The sequence below is a fragment of the Cydia splendana genome, chromosome 15 (assembly GCF_910591565.1).
Source record: "Cydia splendana chromosome 15, ilCydSple1.2, whole genome shotgun sequence".
NCBI classification, from domain to species: domain Eukaryota; kingdom Metazoa; phylum Arthropoda; class Insecta; order Lepidoptera; family Tortricidae; genus Cydia; species Cydia splendana.
In genome coordinates this window covers 18,570,433-18,592,688 of record NC_085974.1, presented here as the reverse complement: position 1 = coordinate 18,592,688, position 22,256 = coordinate 18,570,433, and the positions used below count along the sequence as shown (strand labels likewise).

General features: G+C 36.3%; 1 protein-coding gene across 1 annotated transcript in view; it reads right to left on the bottom strand.

The window, feature by feature from the left end:
- The window catches only part of LOC134797819 (uncharacterized), a 644,098-nt gene extending 626,638 nt beyond the window's left edge, over positions 1-17,460 (bottom strand). The window contains exon 1 of the mRNA XM_063770189.1: positions 16,984-17,460. The gene's annotated coding sequence lies outside the window, so the exon portion shown is untranslated. The remainder of the gene's footprint in view (positions 1-16,983) is intronic.
- Between the last annotated feature and the right edge of the window lie 4,796 nt (positions 17,461-22,256).

The following is a 22,256-nucleotide window of genomic DNA, read 5'->3' as shown; positions in this document are numbered from 1 at the left end:
ACTTAATGAGAATAAATTTTTTAGTAGGATTAATCAATAGCATAATGTGAAATCTAAGGAAGGCTACACTACTACCTGGGGCCTATTTTACTACGGTGACAATTGACACAATGACATGACACTGACAATTATGTGCCCAATTCTGGGTCGATAAGTAACAACGGTACCTATTTAGCATCATACTTACGTTGGACCAGCATTGTAAGGCAAATTGTCACGGTGGTGACAATGACAATTGTTGTTGTTGACCGTGAGGTGACAATTGTCACCGTGGTGAAACAGGGGCCTGAACAACCTCCCTACACTTGTGTAAGGTCATATGAACGCAGCGCGCGTTCACGTTCGATACGCATGGTTTAGTCCTGAGGGACGAGCGTTGGCCGTGGCTCGGATTCATGCATACAGTGGTTTGATTTGATGTTCAATGCAACATGAGAAAACGTATCTTTTGTAGTATCGATAAATGTCAGGTAACACTTTTTATTTACTTCAAACTTGTGGAACAGAACGATATAAGTCAGAATACGAGTATATTAAAACTAATTGACCGAAGCGAAGCGAAGGTCTACGTTTTGACTCGGGCATTTTGCTTTCGTATGTCCGGATGTTCTCCTCTACAGGTCGCAATTCTTAACCGATTCTCATGAAATTTTGTGACCAGATTCTATGACTAAATAAAATTTTTTTGTCAATCCGGTTTTTGGAAATTTTTAAAAATGGCGGAGTCGCGATAGCTCGCGCCTAAACAAATAGTGGTATCGGTACCATACGAGTGTTTTCTTTTTGAGATATGTTTGTAGATTTAATGGCCAAAAATTCAGAACATTTATTTCGCTGGTTTCGGAGGTATTGAGATATTTAATTTTAACTAATTTTAATTTCAGAAGGAGTAGCTAAATTTCGTCAACCCATCTAAGAACTATTTGGCTCAGTTTGTAAACGTGCGCTTTTTCTGTTTGCACAGAGGGTCTGGGTTCGATCCCCGGTAATTATATGCTGTGATATTATAACTTTTTGTATTTTTTTACACATAAATTTCGTATTGTTTTTTTTTTAATTTACTATATTTAAAGCTCTTAGCACCATGTTATTTAAAGCTCTGCTCGCGAGGTCTACAGCTCACAGAGCCACTAGTTTTAAAAACGTACTACTACAATGTAACCTGATTCTTACATACAATAAAAAACTTGAAACTTGCATCGCCCACACTGTTAACTGTACATCGGGGGACCTTATGCCTTCTGTAATAAGGTCCACCGATGTACAGTTAGGAGTGTTGCTGTTTGTACATACGAAACTGGCATGCATTGTAAAAAACACACAAGCCACAACTTTTCTGAAATATATTTACACGGCCTTATTGTCAGTATTTTAGAGGTGTTTAGGTAAATATATATTTGGAACGCTGGTTTGTAAAGATGTTTTTGACCTCGAATAATTACATATTTTGCGTGCAAACCCCACGCCATTGGTATTATTCATATCATATCTGAATACGATCTACGATTTACTTCGATTACTATGAAAAAACTTCTTCATAAGACGAATTCAAGATTTCATCACGAGAAATTAAAATCACAGACACGTTTCATACATCGATATCGACAAAGGAGAGAATTGGGCCGATATTATCCGATTCGACACACGTCAAAGCCATGTGCCGGGATATTGCCTCCTCGCCTTTAGATAATGCGTGAGGGAAGAACATAGCGTGCAATAAAGGTGAGTATTTTGCTTTCTGAAACAAAAGGAATGATCTTTTCGCCACACCAGCTCGTAAAGGCTTTCTTTATTCTTTAAGAACTGATGAGAAAGTTGCATTTTATCTACAAGAGTGGCAAAGTAGTTTGAAACTAAATTTTAGTTGTTTCCTCATGTTGGCTGGTGGAATTGACTCATATTTAACTTGTATATTTTAATATTTTATAGTTTTATTATCCTATATATTATCATTATAAATTGCTTATTTTCTATCTATTTAACTATAGTTTGTTATAAACTTTATATTCTACTAGTGGTCGCTTATGAGTGTTATTCTTTTAATACATGAAATACATCTATAAATTGTAGAAAGGCGTGTTTTGAAATTATCATAATTATTCCAGTAGGTATGACTTAAATATCGACGTTCCAACCAAACATTTACCTACTATAAACCCACATATAATGAGACAGCATGATTGAACTAACGCAACTATCAAGTGGGGCACGCGTGCGTAGCGAGTGTTTCTAATTCTAAATAGTTCGACATCAAAGAGCTTTAGGCAATCAGCCCTCGTCAGCACGCTTGTTAAGGCGGGGTGTTCACATCGCTTGTTAAGGCGGGGTGTTCACATTGCTGGAGTTAGTCAAACGATCATTTGAACCAGAGTAATTTAAACCATGAGCCCATTCCGATTTAACTACTAGTTATGGTTTTGATCTCATTTTATACGAGCTTGAAGATCGTTCACGGTGATTGGTGCATGCAAAATCTACTGAAAGTCGTACATGAGGTGAGTGCAAGCCAATCACCAAAATGGTCGTTAAGGTCATATCAAAACCCGTTCAAAATCATAATAATTTGTTAAATTTGAACCCTACTCTAGAGTAATTTAGACCCTGAAATGGTACTTAGCCGAATGCCACTTTAGACTTAACAAGCATGCAATATGGCCACTTGGGCACCAAATTTTGTAAGGAATACTTATCTTCAATTTTTTTTATTAAAATTTGGTCTCCAAAAATCTTAAATTTGGGCATACCTACTTATGAAAAAGCTAGGATACCGATGTTAGCCCCTTTTGATGATATAATTGTATAAATTAACAGACATTTAGCGACAATCTTGACAAGTCGATCTAGCTTCAAACTAAACAAAGCTTGTAACGATGTTCTTAATATAACGACATTTAACCTCTTCCCAAAACCCCCAATCACCGATTACCATCAAATCACATAAAACCCCCATTTTCCATCACACACTAAGTGTCCCCGATTTCCGGTAGCCTATTACTTCCTGTTCCGGTCGAACGGCCGAGAATTCCCGTTAATTGAAAGTTCCCAATCAATTTTTCCGCAAGACTTGGTGGAGATTAATATTATTGTGGGTTGGACGGTTACTAACATTATTAACTATACATAAATAGACCTTAATGTCTTCGCAATAAGGTATATGATGTGTTAGTTAACAGTATGGACGATGGTGCTAACAGAAACATTAGTAACTATACATCAGTGGACCTTATTTCTTGGTAATAAGATCTGAGTTGAATCAACAATGTGACGGTATATTGGTTACGTAGCTTCGGTAATTTGTTTTGGCGTTAATATGTGGGGAAGTCTGCTACATTCATTAGTGTTTGGTCTTGTAGAAATTATGGTTGTCAAATTTATAACAAACTTCGTAAGTTACTTGGTTGGTCTTCTTGGGAAAACAGGGGAGGGATACTTACTACTTACTGAACGGTTTAACGTCTGCCAAACTGCGAAATATTTAAATGTAGGTACGCCAGACAGCTTCAATAGTTAGGTATAACCATTTTGGGCATACAAGTTATTAATATCTAACCACATACCGCATTGACTTATGGACCCTTTAACACACTTCAATTGTTAAACTGACCATTGTACAAACACTGCTAAACCAACTGCGGCGTCGGATGAGGTTAATGTGTTTCTGACCCATAACCTGCACTCCATAAACCTGATGTATCGTTGCCGCCTCATGTGATAGTTGGTCCAATACAATGATAAAAGCCTTTTATCAACTACGAGTACACCCTAGAACAATTAAAGCGGTGAAATTTAAATGAGAATTTTGAAAGAATTAAGTGTTCAGTGGTCGTGATTTTTCAGTTGATTGAATTACATATTTTTGTGTATTATCCGTTTCCCAGCATCTTGCCCCGCTAAGGGTTAGTGCATTTTGCCATAACAATATGACATAAATCTTTTTTTATCGTATGTACAGTCGCCATCAGATATATCGGAGCGGCCGAGGTGGTCAAAATATCTGAACACGCACTCTAATACTTTGACAATAACGGCGTGTTCGGATATTTATGAGCGTTTTGGCCGCTCCGATATATTTAATGGCGACTGGTACACCCAGCTACAAAAGTGCATTATCACTATTCTTTGTAACTCTGCAGCTCGCTATACAAAGCTGTGTAAGAATGAGAGAAATGTGTAAGAATAGTGAAAATAAAATACTGCTTAAAAAGGTACATACATGTATGTGGGTGTGAGGTTTCGTAAGCTACTTCTAACAATACCAACATTTATGACTATTTCTACCGTATACAGTTCCTTTGCATAAAGCTAATATTCTAATCATTAATAAAATTACAAAAAATGTAAGTTAAATCAATTAATACCTACGTACGCAGATCAAATAGGTACTGTCGCTATTTACCTAAACGTATAAGTACTTACGAGCATACATGTAATGTTAAAGCGCCTTAGCTACCCTCTTAACTCCTTGCCAAAACACTCATAACATAACATAACGTAATATAATATTACATTACAAGCGTTACAAACATGCCGCGAAGTGAAATTAATCGTATCAATTATACACGAAACCCCATTGATGGCACTTTGCTATAACTTACCACCAACGGGTTATGCTTAGGGTTGTTACTTACTAGAAATTTAAATACGTGGATTTTAAACAAACTAAGACAAATACTAAGTACTATAAATAAAATTTAATTACTAAAGGTTAACCCCTTTATTCAAAAAACTTTACAAGCCTCAATTAGTTAATTTAGGTATTAGTTTTAATTTTGTAGGCAGTCTTAATTTCAGGTTACTTTTTATTGTAAGTTTGATATTAATTACGTTTATGGTTAAAAAAAAAAGTCTAAAGTTAATTTATGTTTTATCTCTTTCTTATGAAAACATAATTCAAAATAATAGATCAAGACAAACGATTAATAGATTGAGGTTTTAAGCGCGTTTGTGAATAACGCCATAAAAACCAAAATTCTTCTTCTTAGTTAAAGCTGACAGGTGAGGACCAGAAACATGTAGGTACTCTTGTGCAGGCAATTCTTTGTTTTAATTAAGTAATAACTTCATTTCTTAAATTTATACATATATATCTCTTTGTTTCATCAAACTTTTTATACATTTTAAATGTTAACTAGCCTCTATTCTCTACGTCAGACCATTATGTGCTCTCATCATGGAAAGTCTAAATGGGAATTTCGAGAATCATGAGTAAGTACAGAAACACATTTACGAGGTAGTATGCCACACACACACACAAGAAGTCCCATAGTGCGTTCATATTTTGGCAACCCTGGTTACTCGTAATTTGCGTGGATCGGAACGTTATTAGTTTAATAAAGGGTCGCGTTGTTTAAGCAATAAAATTGCTCGTTGATTGCTTTTAGTTCAACCACAAGTAACTTCGGAACACTATTGAGTTTGTAATAACTCTAACTTCCGCAAGTTGGAAAATTTAGAGCGGTTTTAAGCGCGCGTTCGCTTGTTTTTGCACACACATGAAGCCCCAACTAACATGCATCGTATTGTCTTTTTCTAACAATGAAAATGTTAAAATGACGGATGGATGAACAACGATTATCAAGGGTTTGTTAGATTTGATAGGGGTTTATGAATTAACTAGTAATTATTCAGTTAAACTACACTCACATAACAACAAAATCACCTACAAAATTTATAATTTAAACAGCTTTCCATCCAAACCGATTTAAAATTGAACCAATCACAACCATTGTTGTCAAACAAAGCATTCTCGATACAGCGATTCCCCAACGTACCTTAAACACAGTCTGACCAATCGTCAACCTTAATGCAACGTCATACGGTCGATTGTCGGTCAGTTGAGAACAAAGTTTAATTTAAACCTAAAATGCTCCATTTCCAGCGTCAAATCGCGTATAACTGAAACACCTAATTAAGCCACAGCAGCATAAATTGTGCGTAGTGATGTGATTAGGAATATTCCCGTTCACGGTATTATTACCAATGTTCCCGAAAAAGAAATGAAATACATTACCAAAAAAACAATTGTGTTGTATTGTTCAAAAGTGCTTATTTTTAAGTCTACGTGAATAAATTATTTTTGAAGTGTGAAGTTTGAAAATAGAACCCGAATTACTTACATAGGTAATTATATTTTACAAGTACTTATTAGTTGCCTGTTGAATGAAAATTAAAGTCATCCATAAAAACTTTTATCAAAATGACATTTCTGACAATAACTTTTTTTTTTGTGTATTTATTCTATATTATTTATTTATATTATTATTCAATATTTTTTATTTATTTATTGTATTACGTTACCATTTTAGGTATGTCATAGTCGATGAAATTACTCATATTTGAAGAAACATGATGTATGTGTCATGCTCATTGGAATACGTTTATATATGTTAGAAATTCTGAAGATTTTGTTCTGGAATTATAACCACTTCAGGTTTTCAGGGAACCTTTAGGGGACAATATTGTATTTGTAAGTACTTACAAGATCTATTCTGCCTTATCACAGTCCGAAGGTACTAATGGGTTGAACTCCTGGAAATAACCTACATTTATGTGTAAAATAGGCTTTTTATATTACCCGCTTATAAGCCTTATTAAGCTTACCTGTAATCTACCAATTATGGTAAATCTACCATAAGAATTGCAATTTTTTATTTGTTTATATATATATATAACTGTTAAATTCCCCCTAGCCGTGAACATTCCCAAACACAGCACATCACTGATTGCGCGTTAAAAATGAAAAATGGCGCACATCACGCGGGTTGGCCGGTAAACGGTAAAAAACGTAAATGGTCGACGTGATTTCGCGAAATGACCAGTGGACGTTGTTTACCTGCCCGCCCATTTATATTGTAATAAATAAACTCGGCTGGACGTTGGATTGTTTTGCTGTCGGTATGGTAATTACGCTAAATAAATATTTGAGGACAGTATACACAGATCGACCAGACTAGAAAGATTAGGAGACACTTTTCCAATAAGACGAGGAGTAAAAGAAGGCGATCCGCTGTCGCCCAAACTATTTACTGCCTTGCTAGAGTCGATATTTAGACGATTAGACTGGACAGATCATGGTATAAATATAAACGGAGAGAAGCTCACACACCTACGATTCGCGGACGACATCGTTCTCATGTCGGAAAGCCACGAAGGACTAACAGCCATGCTACAAACATTGGATTTGGAGAGCCGTAGAGCCGGGCTTACCATGAATGTCGAAAAAACAAAGTTAATGACAAATGGAGAACAAAAGATCACGACAATACAAGGAAAAGAAATATCTTATGCAAAAGAATATATATATCTTGGCCGGCTTATTACATTCCAAGACTCTACAGAAAAAGAAATCGAAAGAAGAATATCCATGGGATGGAAAAGATATTGGTCAAAAAAAGATGTATTTAAAAGTAAAATACCAATACATCTTAAGAAAAAAATAATGGATAATACGATTCTGCCGACAGTAACGTACGGATGTCAATGTTGGCCTCTAACAGCAAAAACTATACATAAACTGAGAACTTTCCAGCGAGCAGCAGAAAGATCAATGATGGGCGTAAAATTAATAGATCGCATAAGAAGCTCAGAAATAAGAAAAATAACGAAAATTACGGATATAGTATGTAAGTTTGAGTTTGAGTTTGAGTTCATACAGTATGTAAGCTTAAATGGAGATGGGCAGGCCACATTGCTAGAGCAAACGACGGACGCTGGAGCGAACGCATCATACAATGGTATCCAAAAGATGACAGGAAGAAAAGTACAAGACATAGCGGCAAACAGAAGACACGTTGGAAAGACGACATAGTAAAACTGGCAGGCAAAACATGGCAAAGAATAGCTAGAGACCGACACAAATGGCGTGATATGGAGGAGGCCTTTGCCCAAAACTGGGCGTCCAAACAAACCTAACATAGATTTACCTAACCTTACTCTAATACTTAATATAATTAAATTCTACACTAACTAAAACTAAATACTAAAAATTAAATATACTGTATGTAAATAGTACTAACTACCTAGGAAATAAACTGTACCTACTTAAAATGTTTGGAAATAAAGAGCTTTATTATTATTATTATTCCTTTATTCAACTAGGGTCTTAGGTTAGGATTTTACAATGTGAGTATAAAAGTAAAATATAAAAACACTTACAAAACATAACAAAAATATATAAACACATTATAAAAAACCTAACCTAGGGTGCCGCCAGCAGCGGGGCAAGGCCCAAGCTACCGGTGGTCAGGGCTGCAGAGAGAGGAACCGGCGGACTATCCGCGCCGTGTCCAAGATCACCGCCTTCTGCATCTGACCCTTGATCCAACCACCCAGCGAGAGTCTCTCTAGGTGTTGGTCGAGACTCTTCGCTATGAGACCGTTCGCTGACACAACTATCGGAACAATGATCGTCGAGTCAACATCCCACATGGCGGTAATCTCATGAGCTAAGTCTAGGTACTTGCTGGACTTGTCCTTCTCGGCCTTCACGAGATTCTCATCATGGGGGATGGTGACGTCGGCGAGCACGGCCCGGCGCTGCGATCGGTCTATCAGCACGATGTCACGTTATTATTATTATTATTATACACAGATCGACCTAGTCCCAAACTAAGCAAAGCATGTATTACCTATGTACTTACTGTCATATGGGTTAAGTGACAATATATACCTATAGGTACATTATAAACACTCATAACTCGGGAACAAATCATGATAAACACAAATAAAATAAAATGGCTTTACCTGGATCCGAACCCGAGATCTCCTGCTGCGGAGGCAGGGTAGGCAGGGTAATTAACTAATTATTATAGTACATAGAATATTACAATTCTTGTATTTGAAACTCATTTCCAACAATAAGAATATAGAAACCAAAAAATAAAACAATAGCGGATAGTTCGAAAAACTTGCTAGCTAGAAGATTTTGATTACTTTAGGCAGTCCTTTCCCAGGGTAACAAAAATGTGGTCTTCGAAACGTCGGTTATAATTGATAAGTACAAATGTTGTAATTAAACTACGAGAATAATAACACTAATGTAATTTACATTTTCATATTTAAAAGCACTTCGATTACAAAATACTTTTTTATACCCAATTATAGACATTGATAATAACGCTAAAATTACACAATAGAATAATATAAAAACGCTCACGAAAAACCAATAATCCGTCTATTTGATGTTTCTACAGCTAAAACGCCTATCATAAAATTGTATTGGCTTTTTTTATAGACGATCGGCCGAGGAATGCGTTCCTAATACCGCCCCAAATATTACGAGATATTAATATTATCGATCAGACCAATGTTCCTACCACCTTTGAGGAACCAGTATAATAAGCCCTGTACGGGATGTTTTTAACCTGGCTATTTTTGGGCGTTCCAGAAAAGTGTCGGGTACATGACGCTTTTTTTTTACACTTCTGATAAAGCTGTGCAGCATAACGTTTGATAACTAAACTTTAAATCTAACGGTACCTATAACACAATTTTCTGCGGGTTCTTAAGATAGCTGCCATACGCGTCACATCCTCGAAAAAGTAGACTTTTTTGTGGAATGCCCGTTTGGCTCTCCAATAGAAAACATTGCATCTGATCTGCCAAATTAATGTAGGTAGGGGAGACCGAGTTGAGTTGTGACAGAGGAGAGTTGTGACATTGTTGATTTATCGCAACAGTGTGCGTTTCTTAGATCGTAACTTGAACTAACAAACGCGCGCTATTGCGATCTAGTTTTTAGTTAATAGATTCCAAAAGATCGACTATGTCACAACTCTCCTCTGTCAAAACTCACCTCGATCTCCCTACCTACAAAATAGAAAAAAATTCTTAGCGATTTCGGTTTTAGTCCCATAATAAAAGTTGCTCAGTATGACCTAACTATAATATGTATATAGTAATTAGTACCTATACGCCATATTATTATAATTAACAACTGTTAGTGTGAATTGACAGATCAAACTTACGTTGGTCAGAATAACGTGATACATACGTGGACGTGCATAGAATGGATGGGAGAAGGCTTGACGTATTCTTGGCAATGCAGTGGCTCACGGATTGCCTTTTGGCCGTTCATATTTATAAAAGTATCTGCAGTATTACACGAATTCTAGTGACTGATTTGAAGGGGTAATTTTTTGACAAAACGAACGTGAAAATATTGTTAAATATAAACTGTCCAGGGTCGCAACAAAAATTAAAAAAATAAATTTATCGCTTATGACAGTTTTTGCACTACCCTTAATCTTATCTATAACAAAAGTCAATCGTGTATTATTAAAGTACATTAGGGTAACTTTGAAATCGGGAAAATTTTGAAAATAGCTAACATCTACTTAACTAGTTTAACATAAAAAATTTCTACTCACTCTATTTTCTTTTGTATAACAATTTTTAGCAAAGAAAACTGGTACCAGACATACATAGATAATTATGTCACGTAAATATTCATTAATTTCTGGCGGCGGGTTCGTGTGAATCTGGATGTGAATTAGATCTGATGGATTAGTTATGACACTGACAGATCAGATCCATATCTAATGGAGATCTAAATAACATCCTGTTATGCAAATCAGAATACTCCTGCAAGTATCATTTTGTCTACTTAATATGAAATCAATGTGACTTATGTCTGTCAAATAACATAAATACACCCAACCATAAGGCTTAGCAACTTCATCTCGTTCACCCTTTCAAATCGCGAAATTGAATGATAGGGAAAATTCTTTGACAGATCGGTATCTAGGTTAAAATATACTTAGTACAGAATTGGGGCCCGAACCCCCTTTTACCCGAGTACGGAGAAAAGGGATTATGAATTTAACCGAATTCTATGCGATGACATATGGTTTCCTTTTGCGTAAAAATGAAAAAAAGGTTTGAGTTAGGCAATAGATACAAGTTTTCCAGCTTCACCAGATACCCAATTACAAATTCAAATAATTTTTAATTTCAATTTCGTTATTGTTGGTTACCTCCACGATGTTGTCCTTTGTAAGTATAACATACCTTTAAGTGTACAATATTGAATATTCTTAAATTACATGTCATATAAAATATTCGAACGCGAAGTGTGAGGAAGTACCTATTACCTACCTAGTGTTTTAGTTTCGTGAGTGTCCAGAGTGTCGCAGCGTGCATTTATGCTATTGAGGCGTATCGTACCAAAAGGCTTTTCATTTAGTACCGCAAGGCGTAAGTTTCGCATTAATTTCAGAATACGCGGAAAAGGTTGGAGAGTAGAAGTGCGTACAAGCGAAGGTTCGCATTCTTCTCCTTTTCATTAAAATAGTTTTTGTTTATTTGTTTTACATCATTATCAACAATTATGCCGGAGTAAAAAAAACTATCAACGTATTTTTGGCCCTCCTGCCTGTATTATGTGTTGTTGATTTTTTGTTTTTCCTACGTGGACAAAGTTACAGTCGTCAACGAAAGAGTTAGTTCCATTGTATTGTAGGGTTTCCTTTCCTAGCAATGTAATTGTTTTAAGCCCCATTGACTAAGGGCGCCTACAAGACGGCCCACTTGTTGATAAAAGCACCGTCACCCAGGATTGCAGAAGTCCCCTCGTAAAAGTACCGTAACCGTAAAATTGAACAATTCAGTTTATCGGGACAGAAAGCTGTAAAATAATAAAGTTAATTTAGATTAGGCTGCAATTATTAGAAAAGGATATTGCTGTTTTAGAATTTCTATGACATGTAATAGGCTTTTACGTTCATTACTGTCAGTTATCATATTGACGGACGGTCGATAGATGCGGGTTCGAGTCCGGGCCGATTAGCCGCACGCATGTTCTGTAATCGATACATTATATATTGTGGGGATACGCGGAGAATTATATAGTTTCACTTATGTTTTTTTGGCGGTTTACTTTTAGGTGTAGTTTAGTCTAGCAATCGAATACGACTCAATTTAAACATTCAATCAATCAATCAATCAAAATATTTATTGTTGGTCATGAGTTACAGAGATGTTATTATACAACGGTCTTCATGTCCTGCCTCAGAGAGGCGTACAATATGGGAACTTAATTTTATTTTTTAATCGAATAAAGTTTGTAAAGGTGTCAACTTTTCTCTTAAGTAGTTGAACTTACAAAATGATCCCACCTTTAACAGCTGTCTATTGCCTACTAATATATTATTTAATGCGAAAGTAATTGTCCGTCTATTCTGCTACCCCTTCACACTTAAAAAACTGCTCTAGTTTATCAGTCAGTAGTATTAGGGTAGTTTTATCAATCATCATCATTCCACGCAGACGAAGTCGCGGGCAGACGCTAGTCATCATCATTCTCTTGCCCTCGTCCCATTCACTTGGGGTCGGCGCAGCATGTCTTCCTCTTCCACACCTCTCTGTCGCCCGTCATTTCATCATTCACTTGCGTTCGTTTCATATCATCTCTCACACAGTCCATCCACCTTTTCCTCGGTTTCCCTTTCCTCGTACTTCCCTCCACATTCATTCGTAATACCTTTCTCGTCCTTTCTATAATACGCTAGTGTTTATATTATAATAGATGTAAATAATAGTGGGTGTTCATTAGGTACCCTCGATCACATTTATCTTGATAGCAGCAGACGGGTCAACGTATCAGTGGGGCTTCCATATTAGATTTCTTCCGCGGGTACGTCGGATCGATTCACGCCGATAACATATGCGTGGAACTACAACTTATAGATGCCGCAATTGCGCGTTTGTGTATGTTGATACTGTTTTATCTACATACACAATCTACAATCTACTGGTTTATCCTATGAATCTAGAGCATTAATCGGCATAAAAACTTTAAAAAATTATGTCGATTTGATATTACATAAATTACTTGTGATGTCTATAATTATTATTATGATCTATGTTTGTATCCTGTACGTAGTTATAATATCTACATCCCATAGGGGTAATGACCTGAAAATGAATTAGGCTCGGTGTATTTAATGCAGTTTAACCTTTCATTATGTATTTGGTGGTCAAAAATCATTGTTTCAAACCTCGGTTGTATTGTATAGCAAAAAAAAGTTCTAAAAAAATGCTAAAATATGACTAAAAATTCGGTCAAGGTCCTTATCATACACAGAAAAGAGGTTAAATTCCTTAATATTATTATGTAGAATTTTACTATTGATTTTAATTTGCGGCATCTATTCGCTCTTATGTCTGTGTAACTTTCGTAGATGTACGTATACGAGTAGAAAGTACACCCACAGGGGTAGGTGGACTGAAATTGCATTAGTCTAGGCTTATTTACATCTTGTTTCATTATTTCTGGTTCAGTAAAGTTAATTTGTAAAAATGGTTGGTTAGAGAAATTTTGTTTGTTTCAAAAAATAACCCTTGTATTAAATTTCGTATTATTTACTATGGTTCGTTGATCAAACAATATTCATCTCTCGACAATTAGTTCAAATAGAAAGGGTTTTTTAAGTTATTTCAGTTACACGCTGTATATTAATTTAAGTCTTTATATATATCCGCTTATAAATGTTAATGTATTTTGACTAAAATAAATTGTAAAAAGTATTTGTAGGCACAATTACCTACAAAAATTCTCTGTATTTTCATTTGTCTCCGCCCCACGTGATCGCCGTCATGCATGAGGCGAGGACAACTGGGAATAATTCATATGAATGGACCTATTCTGTGCCCGACGGGGACAAATGGGAATACACGCAAAAATTCAGGTATTTACAAAAAACATAATATGTTTAAATATTATTTAGTCAAAGAAGTTCCATAAAATTTCAAGTTAGAATAAAAATTCCACAAAAATAATAATGTAAAACGTAAACAAATACAGAATTCTTACGTAGACAAAATGCAAGTCGTTCTATAAGAGTATAGCGTAAGGAAGACTCTTGTTATGCGATCCATTTGACTAAGTACTGCCTACAAACATTTGCATACGGCGCCGCGACATTCCTAGGTCTAGCACAATGCACTTAGTGCTTCCGTCTCAGGATCTCACTTACCTAGTCTACTATAGTTATATCTTTACTAGCCTCCGCTTGTGACTCCGTTCGCGTGAAAGAAGTGGTTAAGATTTTATAAACCCATGTCCACCCTGTTAGGGATCAATTTTCTAAAAATACTCAACATTAAAAACATTAAGCAACTAACACAACATACATAATAACATTAGTAAAACTCCACAATTTTTTTAATATTATATTTCTGAAGGTCCTAATATCTTAAATGGTTCAGCCGGCGTATTATGGATGGCCTTATCCACGTGATAAAATAACTGTCACTTTTAACACCGTAGGATAAAAAATGACGGACACCATTTTATCACGTTGTCACGTAGACAAGAACGACCATCATATCCCTAGGTTGTGCATTGTATCACGTATATCAAGATAGTGACAGTTAATCTTAACAGGTATTTAAAGTTTAGATACCTGTTAAGATTAGATAAATTTCTTTGCTATTATGATAGTTTGCGGCTTCCCTGTGTAGATTTGTTTGTAATTTACATACAACGCAGAGTCATTCCTAGGTTAGAATTGCTTCTTGCACAATGTTTAGTGCTTCCATCTCAAAGTCTCACTTATCCAGTCTGCTATGGTTAGTTTTCATACACGTTACTGTGTGAGTGTGTTATTTTGTTCCCGCGAATGCGCCTGAAGCGAAAATTAAAGATTTTATTCATATAGCGCCATAGTCTATTAATCGCACTCTCCATTTTACATATTTGTAGTGCTTGAGTACAGTCAACAACAGAGCTATGAATACAGGCAAAGTGTCAAAAATATGTACTTATACAGTACTTTATTGCCTGTACATTAAGGTCGTGTATACATATTTTTGGCACTTTGCCTGTATTCATAGCTCTGTTGTTGACTGTACAAAATTTCAAATCTACCTATATTTCAAAGATGACGTATTAAATAGGTACCTTAAAATTAGCCGATATCCACGGATAGTAAAGTTTTATAGTATGTAGTTCGTTTATAACCAAGATCTCTATTTCACATTTTATTGTTATAGGTAAATGTAGTGTTTCCATTATCATTAGCAATTGATCAAATTTTTCAATTAGAAATTGCCAAAACTAGCACAAATTATTGCGTGTACAGAAAATTTTCCATTTGAACTAATGTTTTTAGGAAAGACAGGCGAGTAAACTTTTGGAATAAAAATAACTTAGAGTACTAATTTCAGTAAGTCTTATTTTCGTCTGCAAACTTTAATTTAGAAACTGTCATTTTGTTAGTTTACTTAGTTAGCAATAAAAGACAAAATTACAAAGTTCGTAAACAATATAACCTTTCTATTATTTTTGGCCTGGTTCGTCATCATCATCATTTTAGCCTCCAATCGCCCACTGCTGAGCATAGGCCTCTCTTCGTGTACGCCACTTATCCCGGTCTTGGGCTAGTCTCATCCAGAAATGTCCCGCGATTTTTTAAATGTCATCCACCCAACGAGCCAACGGGTTTTAGGCCTGGTTATTTTAAAAAAGATTGTTGCACAATATAGTACTTACTGAAATTATTAAAAATTCAACTTTGCTCGAGCATTCTATAGTTTTAACAGTCTCTGCTACCTAATCGGTAGGGACCGTGTTTATCCTTGTCCTGGGTTTGAATCTCGGTAAAGGCCATTTATTTGTGAGAGTTATGTGTGTGATGAACAACTGTCACATTTGTCACAAACAAACATGGATATTTCCTATACATTTCATAATTAATTTATCTATCCAGCAGGAGTATCAGTTTTGTATACATAATATAATACATACATACAACATAAGCTTTATTGAGCTTACAGTGAGACTAGGTTGATATGTGTAAGATTATCCCATTATTTATTCTCTACCAATTGGTCATTAGGCTAAGTAACAGGAAACGAAAAAAGATCATGTTTCATACCAGTTACAAGGAATTTGAATTCACGAGAGGTTTAACAAATAATCCAGATTATGTCATTTATTAATTCTGATAGCCTAGCTAGGTCGTAGCCTAGGCTACGACCTACGATCAATAGAAATTTAGGATTTACGGACAGCATCGACTATTAAATGTGATGAAACTTAAGTTACGCGATATTAAAATATTCCAAACACTCTCGTAAAACATTTTTAACTTTGTGCTAGTATTAAGTTATATCTAGTTACCTACATAAGAAATAATAAGTATTCTAAGACTAATCGTCTTCAAGGTCAATTACTGGAGAAAAAAATTCAGTTGCTAAGAATAAAGGAGAACGATAAATAGGTCTCCCGTTAGAAAAAGAATCATACATACATATATTTATATCTATATTCACACGCAAAAACGAACATAATTTCATTTCAATAGACTCTTAATCATCAAAAACACGCTTATAACCAGTGATCGTACATTTTCCAGCATTTTTGGTGCAGCGGAGTGGTGTTAACGGAATTGGTATAAATAATTTCAACCCTAATGATTAATTAGCGTTAATTACGTTAATATTAACCTTAATTTACCATTGCAGTTGAAATTATCTATACCAATTCCGTTAACACCACTCTGCTGCACCAAAAATGCTGGAAAATGTACGATCACTGCTAATAACTATATACTGAGTAGAAACCACTTTATCCCGAGATGACCCCACGTTGGGCGCCACTTTTATAACCGACAAACAACACTATACAGCAGCGGTATTATGGTCGCGTTATTATCACCTGTCAAGACATGCGTCACTTTTGCACTTACATACTTGCTAGAACGTGACAAGCATGGTGACAAATGATAAAAGCCGGCCATCTTAGACCTACTGGTTAATGGTTTATTAAACTGAAAAATATATGGACAATATTATTACATTGTCAATATATTTCTCTTACACATCGATATTCCTTTTACTTTTACCAAGTGCCTACCTGCGGGATTTACTCATTTTATGCATTGATAAACACGTTTTTCTTCTTCAACCGTCTAAGACCTTAAACTCATGATGATAATTAATGGAAATACACTAGAATAATAGTAATATCACTAAAATACTTACAAAATAATGTCACTATTCACAACACTTCACTATGTCACTACACTAATCTAAATGTTACCACTACCGTCACTCACTACTAAAATTCACTTTAGCACTAAACGAACCGTTTCATACAAAATTCACTGCGGTCCATCGGACGAGATCGGATCTAAAGTTGATCACACCGCGCCGGCAAAGTTATAAGCACACCATATGCAAATCTAGTTTACGTATCGTAAAATGCAGGACAAAATCGCCGCCCCTCAACACGTCCATTCGTCGCGAGCACGCGACGTCAACTGAGGAAACGAAGCATCCTGCCCTACAGTTTTCCACGAGACAGGGATGGTGATGGTCGGAAAATGGGGTTCGCGTGGGTGCAAGGGGGATGGAGGAAGGAAGTTTCGCGCTGCACGTGGTACGATGCGGTCAATGGTATGTTGCAATGCCGTCTACGGTCATTGCCATACGGTGATTGGATATGGTTTTTTTAATCGGAAAAAAAAAAATCTTATATTAATAGAAGGGAAAGTGCTGACACTGTTGATAACATACGAGTATTTAGAATGTAATAATGCGTAATTTTATACATTAAGTTACAAGTCAGAACGCCTATTCAAAAATCACAGATTAATGTTATTTTAAAAATGAGTTATCCTGCGTATGATGTCGATTTGTGAAGATCTAATAGGCTTCCATGTTATGTCCAGGTCCAGATAGTATAGGTACCCTTAGTGGTCTCGGTAGGTACATGATACTCTGCTAGGGCATCCAATGACATACAATATAGGACATCTTACTGCCCGATAAGAGCTTTAAGATACGTCAATTAATAGATCTAGAAACAATATACATTAGATATATCAGTGTCAAATGTGACGTTTCTTAAAACAAAAACGTATCTTTTGACACTGACACATCTAATCCATATCATTTCTAGATCTATTAATTGACGTATCTTGTCGAATCGGGCAGTTACTTAATATAACATAATTTTTATCTGTGATATTTCATTACTTACAGGTACTTTGCTTTTGAAAGCCGTACCAAATGTTGTGAAATGTTGAGAAACGTACATTTAAGTAGGTGTAGAGTTGAGTATAATATACCCAGAGCTCAGAAGGCTCAAGCCGAGTTTCTAAGTATTTGCTGAAGTTTCTTCAGGGATTTCCCTGAAACTGAATACTTGAGTGAAAATTATAATGTGATATTTGTTTGTTTCTGTTCTGAGTGATTTGTTTCAAAGAGAGGGGTTTTAAAGATCACGAGTGTATTCGGGACGTTACCTTTTTTAACGTTCAACGTCATTTTGCAACAGACATTCGGGTCAAAAACTTTTTAAGAGTTAAGGTTGGTTAAGGTTAGGTCTTTTCTATAGACATTATAATAGTACCTACATTACAATACAAGTGCGAAAAATAGGAAAATCTATAAAGATAAATCAAAAGTCGACCGAAGGGAGTGTTTTAAACCGACACGGGTTGCGCTTGCGGATTACCTATTAATTATGTATCGAACATCGTTTTACACTACATATGGGTCCTTTAAATTTTCGACATAGTTACTTACGTAATGTTCTAATTATCGCACAAGTGCGGTAAAGTAGAACCATATGTACATTTACATTAAATTTATTTTACAGTACTGTAAAATTTGATGGAATTTAAAGCGTTATTCACTTGCCGAACCCTTACTCGCGCGTTCATACCTTTCACTTCTTTAAACCTGTATGATTATAAGCTTTAGTTAAATATAGAGGGGTCCTGTCATTGTAAATTTTGTAGTCACTGTAAATTTACTGCCATCTATCGACACACGACTAAAACTCAAAATGAAAACGTATAAAGTTATCAAAAAATGTATATATATGGATAAATGATTTTATAATTTTTATATCATTTTGATCCATGTTCATTCACTGATATCTATGTGTTAAAATTGTTAAATATGAAACGGTGTCGTCACGCCATCTAGCCGAGGATAGGCTAAAGGTGTGTGCGGCATCTATTCGAGAATGACTTTTACTTGAATTCCGAGGCACGTTTTTTCCTTAGACTTTATTCGTCTTATACGAAGTTACAAATGTCTTTGGTTAAATATAGCCAAATCATTAAAGCTTATTATGTTGTCCACAGGATTAGGTACGTCCGTTTTCCCAGACGTTTATGATCCCCTCACTTAATTTTAACTCTTTTTGCTTAACTCGTACTTCAGCCGGATAAAAAACGTTTTAAACTGTAAAAACTCTCTTTCAGCCATTGTAACTAGGTTTTACAAACAGTTACCTAAGAATCCCTTGTAAGCCATCATTTATTTTACAAATAAGTAGGGCAAAGACCTCAGCAATAGCGATTTTAAAAAGCCCAGGGTTGTCACAGCGTGTAATAGTGTTGCGGCAGCCCTAATGGCGCTTCCATGTATTCCCACGGCTTATCGAACCTCAGCGAGCATTCGAGATTCCAACTAGCTACCAGTGACCTCAAGATTCAAATCAACTGCGAATAATTTATTGTATAAAAAACCGAGTGAGAGAGTCGGACTCGCCCACGGAGGGTTCCGTACTTTTTAGTATTTGTTGTTATAGCGGCAACAGAAATACATCATCTGTGAAAATTTCAACTGTCTAGCTATCACGGTACATGAGATACAGCCTGGTAACAGACAGATGGACAGACAGACGGACAGTGGAGTCTTAGTAATAGGGTCTCGTTTTTACCCTTTGGGTACGGATCCCTAAAAATGAGTGTAACTTCAAGAGCAAGTAAGTTATTTGGGATAACTTCGAAAGCGGGGTAATATTGAAAATGGCAAACATTTATATAACCAGAGGCTCTTCATACTTATAAGCAACACTTATTTGTTAACGCTATTGAAACCCTTACTATATACCAAGGCATCTTGGCTTACTGTTTCCTACAGTAGAAAGTGTTTCTTGTTTACTAGATATTTTTTTTATTTTCAAAACCCTTCGAAGTTATCCCAATGCACTTCATTAGTGTTTATATACAATCTGCGTGTGGCTCCAGGTCCCGTAGGCCACATGCCAATCGCTAAAGCTACGTAGCGAACGAAACGCAACTGTCACTGTTACGCTAATATGGAAGAGTGATAGAGAGACACAAAGCGATTCGATGGCGAAGCGCAAGCGATTGTCACCTTGGCTAGGTCGCCTGGTTAGCTGAGCGGTCGAGTCGCCAGCACTCGATAATCGATAGCAATTACAGGAGTATTATTCCAATCGCCAACGTAGCATCAGACAAGTCGAACACCCACGAACCAGTAAATATATAAACTAAAAGCATGGGAAGTTGAGACACCTAGTGTTATAAAACCGACCTTATGAAGATAGGCAAGTAGATGGCTTATTCATACAAACAGAATCCCATTTTCCTCTCTGCATATTGACATTTTAGAAAATACCGTGACACTTTTTTTTATTGCAAGTTCATACCAGGGATGTTGCGAATATTCGCATCGGCATCCGCATCCCCGGAACATCCGCATTATATTTAACATCCGCATCTGCATCCGCATCCGCACAAAATCGATGCGGAGCTCATGCGGATGCGGATGTCGATCAAGTCGGTAACAGGAACGTCTTAGCGGCGGCGTAAGTGCTAGGTAATTTCGTCATTATATATAACGAAATCGTCTAGATCCCGAAAAGTCTGCCAAGTTACTGTTTGTTTTATTAACGCACCTATATTCTTGCTCAAATACTAAACGCTACGTTTTTTTTAATAAAAATTACTATAAATGTAATATTTGACGATTTTTAAGTACCAAATCTTGACATCCGCACCCGCATCCGCTTCCGCGGATGTCAAAAAATCTGCATCCGCATACACTTGCTTCTTTCGCTTACTGGCAAATGTATGAACTCGCAATAAACACTAATCAATGTGTAAACAGGCCTCAATTTGCGGGCCAGCCACACTTATCCCGCAGCCACACTTACCCGTATTGACCTTCTATATATTTTTTTTGAATTTCATAATCTTCCCGGCATTTCAGTAACAAAACATGTTCGACTGACTCCCTATGTACAGAGTAGCACCGCATGTCATCTTGGTTACGGCTTCTGGTAACGGCATTACGCTCAACTCTCCAGATCCCGATATACAGAATAGCAACCATTGTCATCTTGGTTACGGCTCCTGGGGGCCTAGCCAAGTTGACAATTGTTTAAAGAAAACAAAACGAAACGCTATAATTTCTATACGTCAATACATTGTTTAAGATTATCATAGCGTTTCTGCAAACAATTGACAACTTGGCTAGGAACCCTGGCCACACCATACGTTCGACTCCCCAGCTCTCCTATGTACAGAATACCAGCCCTTGTCCCGCCCCGCCGATCAAAGGCGATCGAGTTATCCTTTCGAACCGACTTTGTGCGCCATCCTTTTTTAACGCTTAATGCAATTACAAGCCTGTCGTGTCTATGGTTTGGTAACTTGACTATGAAATTGGTAATACGGATCCGAATCAATTTCAGATTATGTTTTGAAAGGATCAGATAGAAAAAATAACCTCATTATGATCAGTCAACCAGAAATTGGCGTGTGCAAGTAATATAATTATTTCTGTCCGTGCGGAAAATGTCAGCTTTCGGCCCGTTGCGCTAAACAAAGTTGCCTCTTTCCGGCTCCGTCGAACAGAAAAATCGTACCTACACACCTCGGCCAGTAAATAAGAAAGCCTTAAGTCACATGGTATTGGCGGCCGAGGCGAAGCCGAGGTCTTACTTTACTGCCCTTGGTAGGTATGTTATATTTATATATGTAGGTACTTACTTTTCTTCTGAAATTTGCTATGAAAATACTGGTGTGCTGATTCATGAGAAACATCGAAGCTGGTCCTAGAAATGCCTGGACACAACCTCATTGAGTTTGATGCTTATCTCTAACCTAGCGTTTTCCCGACCTAGCGCCAGGTTCCGCTTTCCTGCTCAATCTTCTCCTATTTGCCCGATCTTCGGCATCCTCAGGTGCGAGATTGTTCTCTTCCATGTCCGCCATCACGACGTCCAGCCAGCGCTTCTTAAGGCCTACCGCTTATATCAAAAAATATTTTTCGTCTAAAACTAGTAGGTACTAGAAGAAAAAACAACGTCGACGACATTGATGTTAAATTGAAATTGAAATTGAAAATCTTTATTTCAGGTCTGTCGACCCATATTCTGTTAGTATACACGGTGCTTAAAATATGTTAGTTGAGTACATAAATTGTAAAATCAATAAATTAAATTAAAATTAAATTACATTAAAAATAATAAAACAATTAAAATCTAA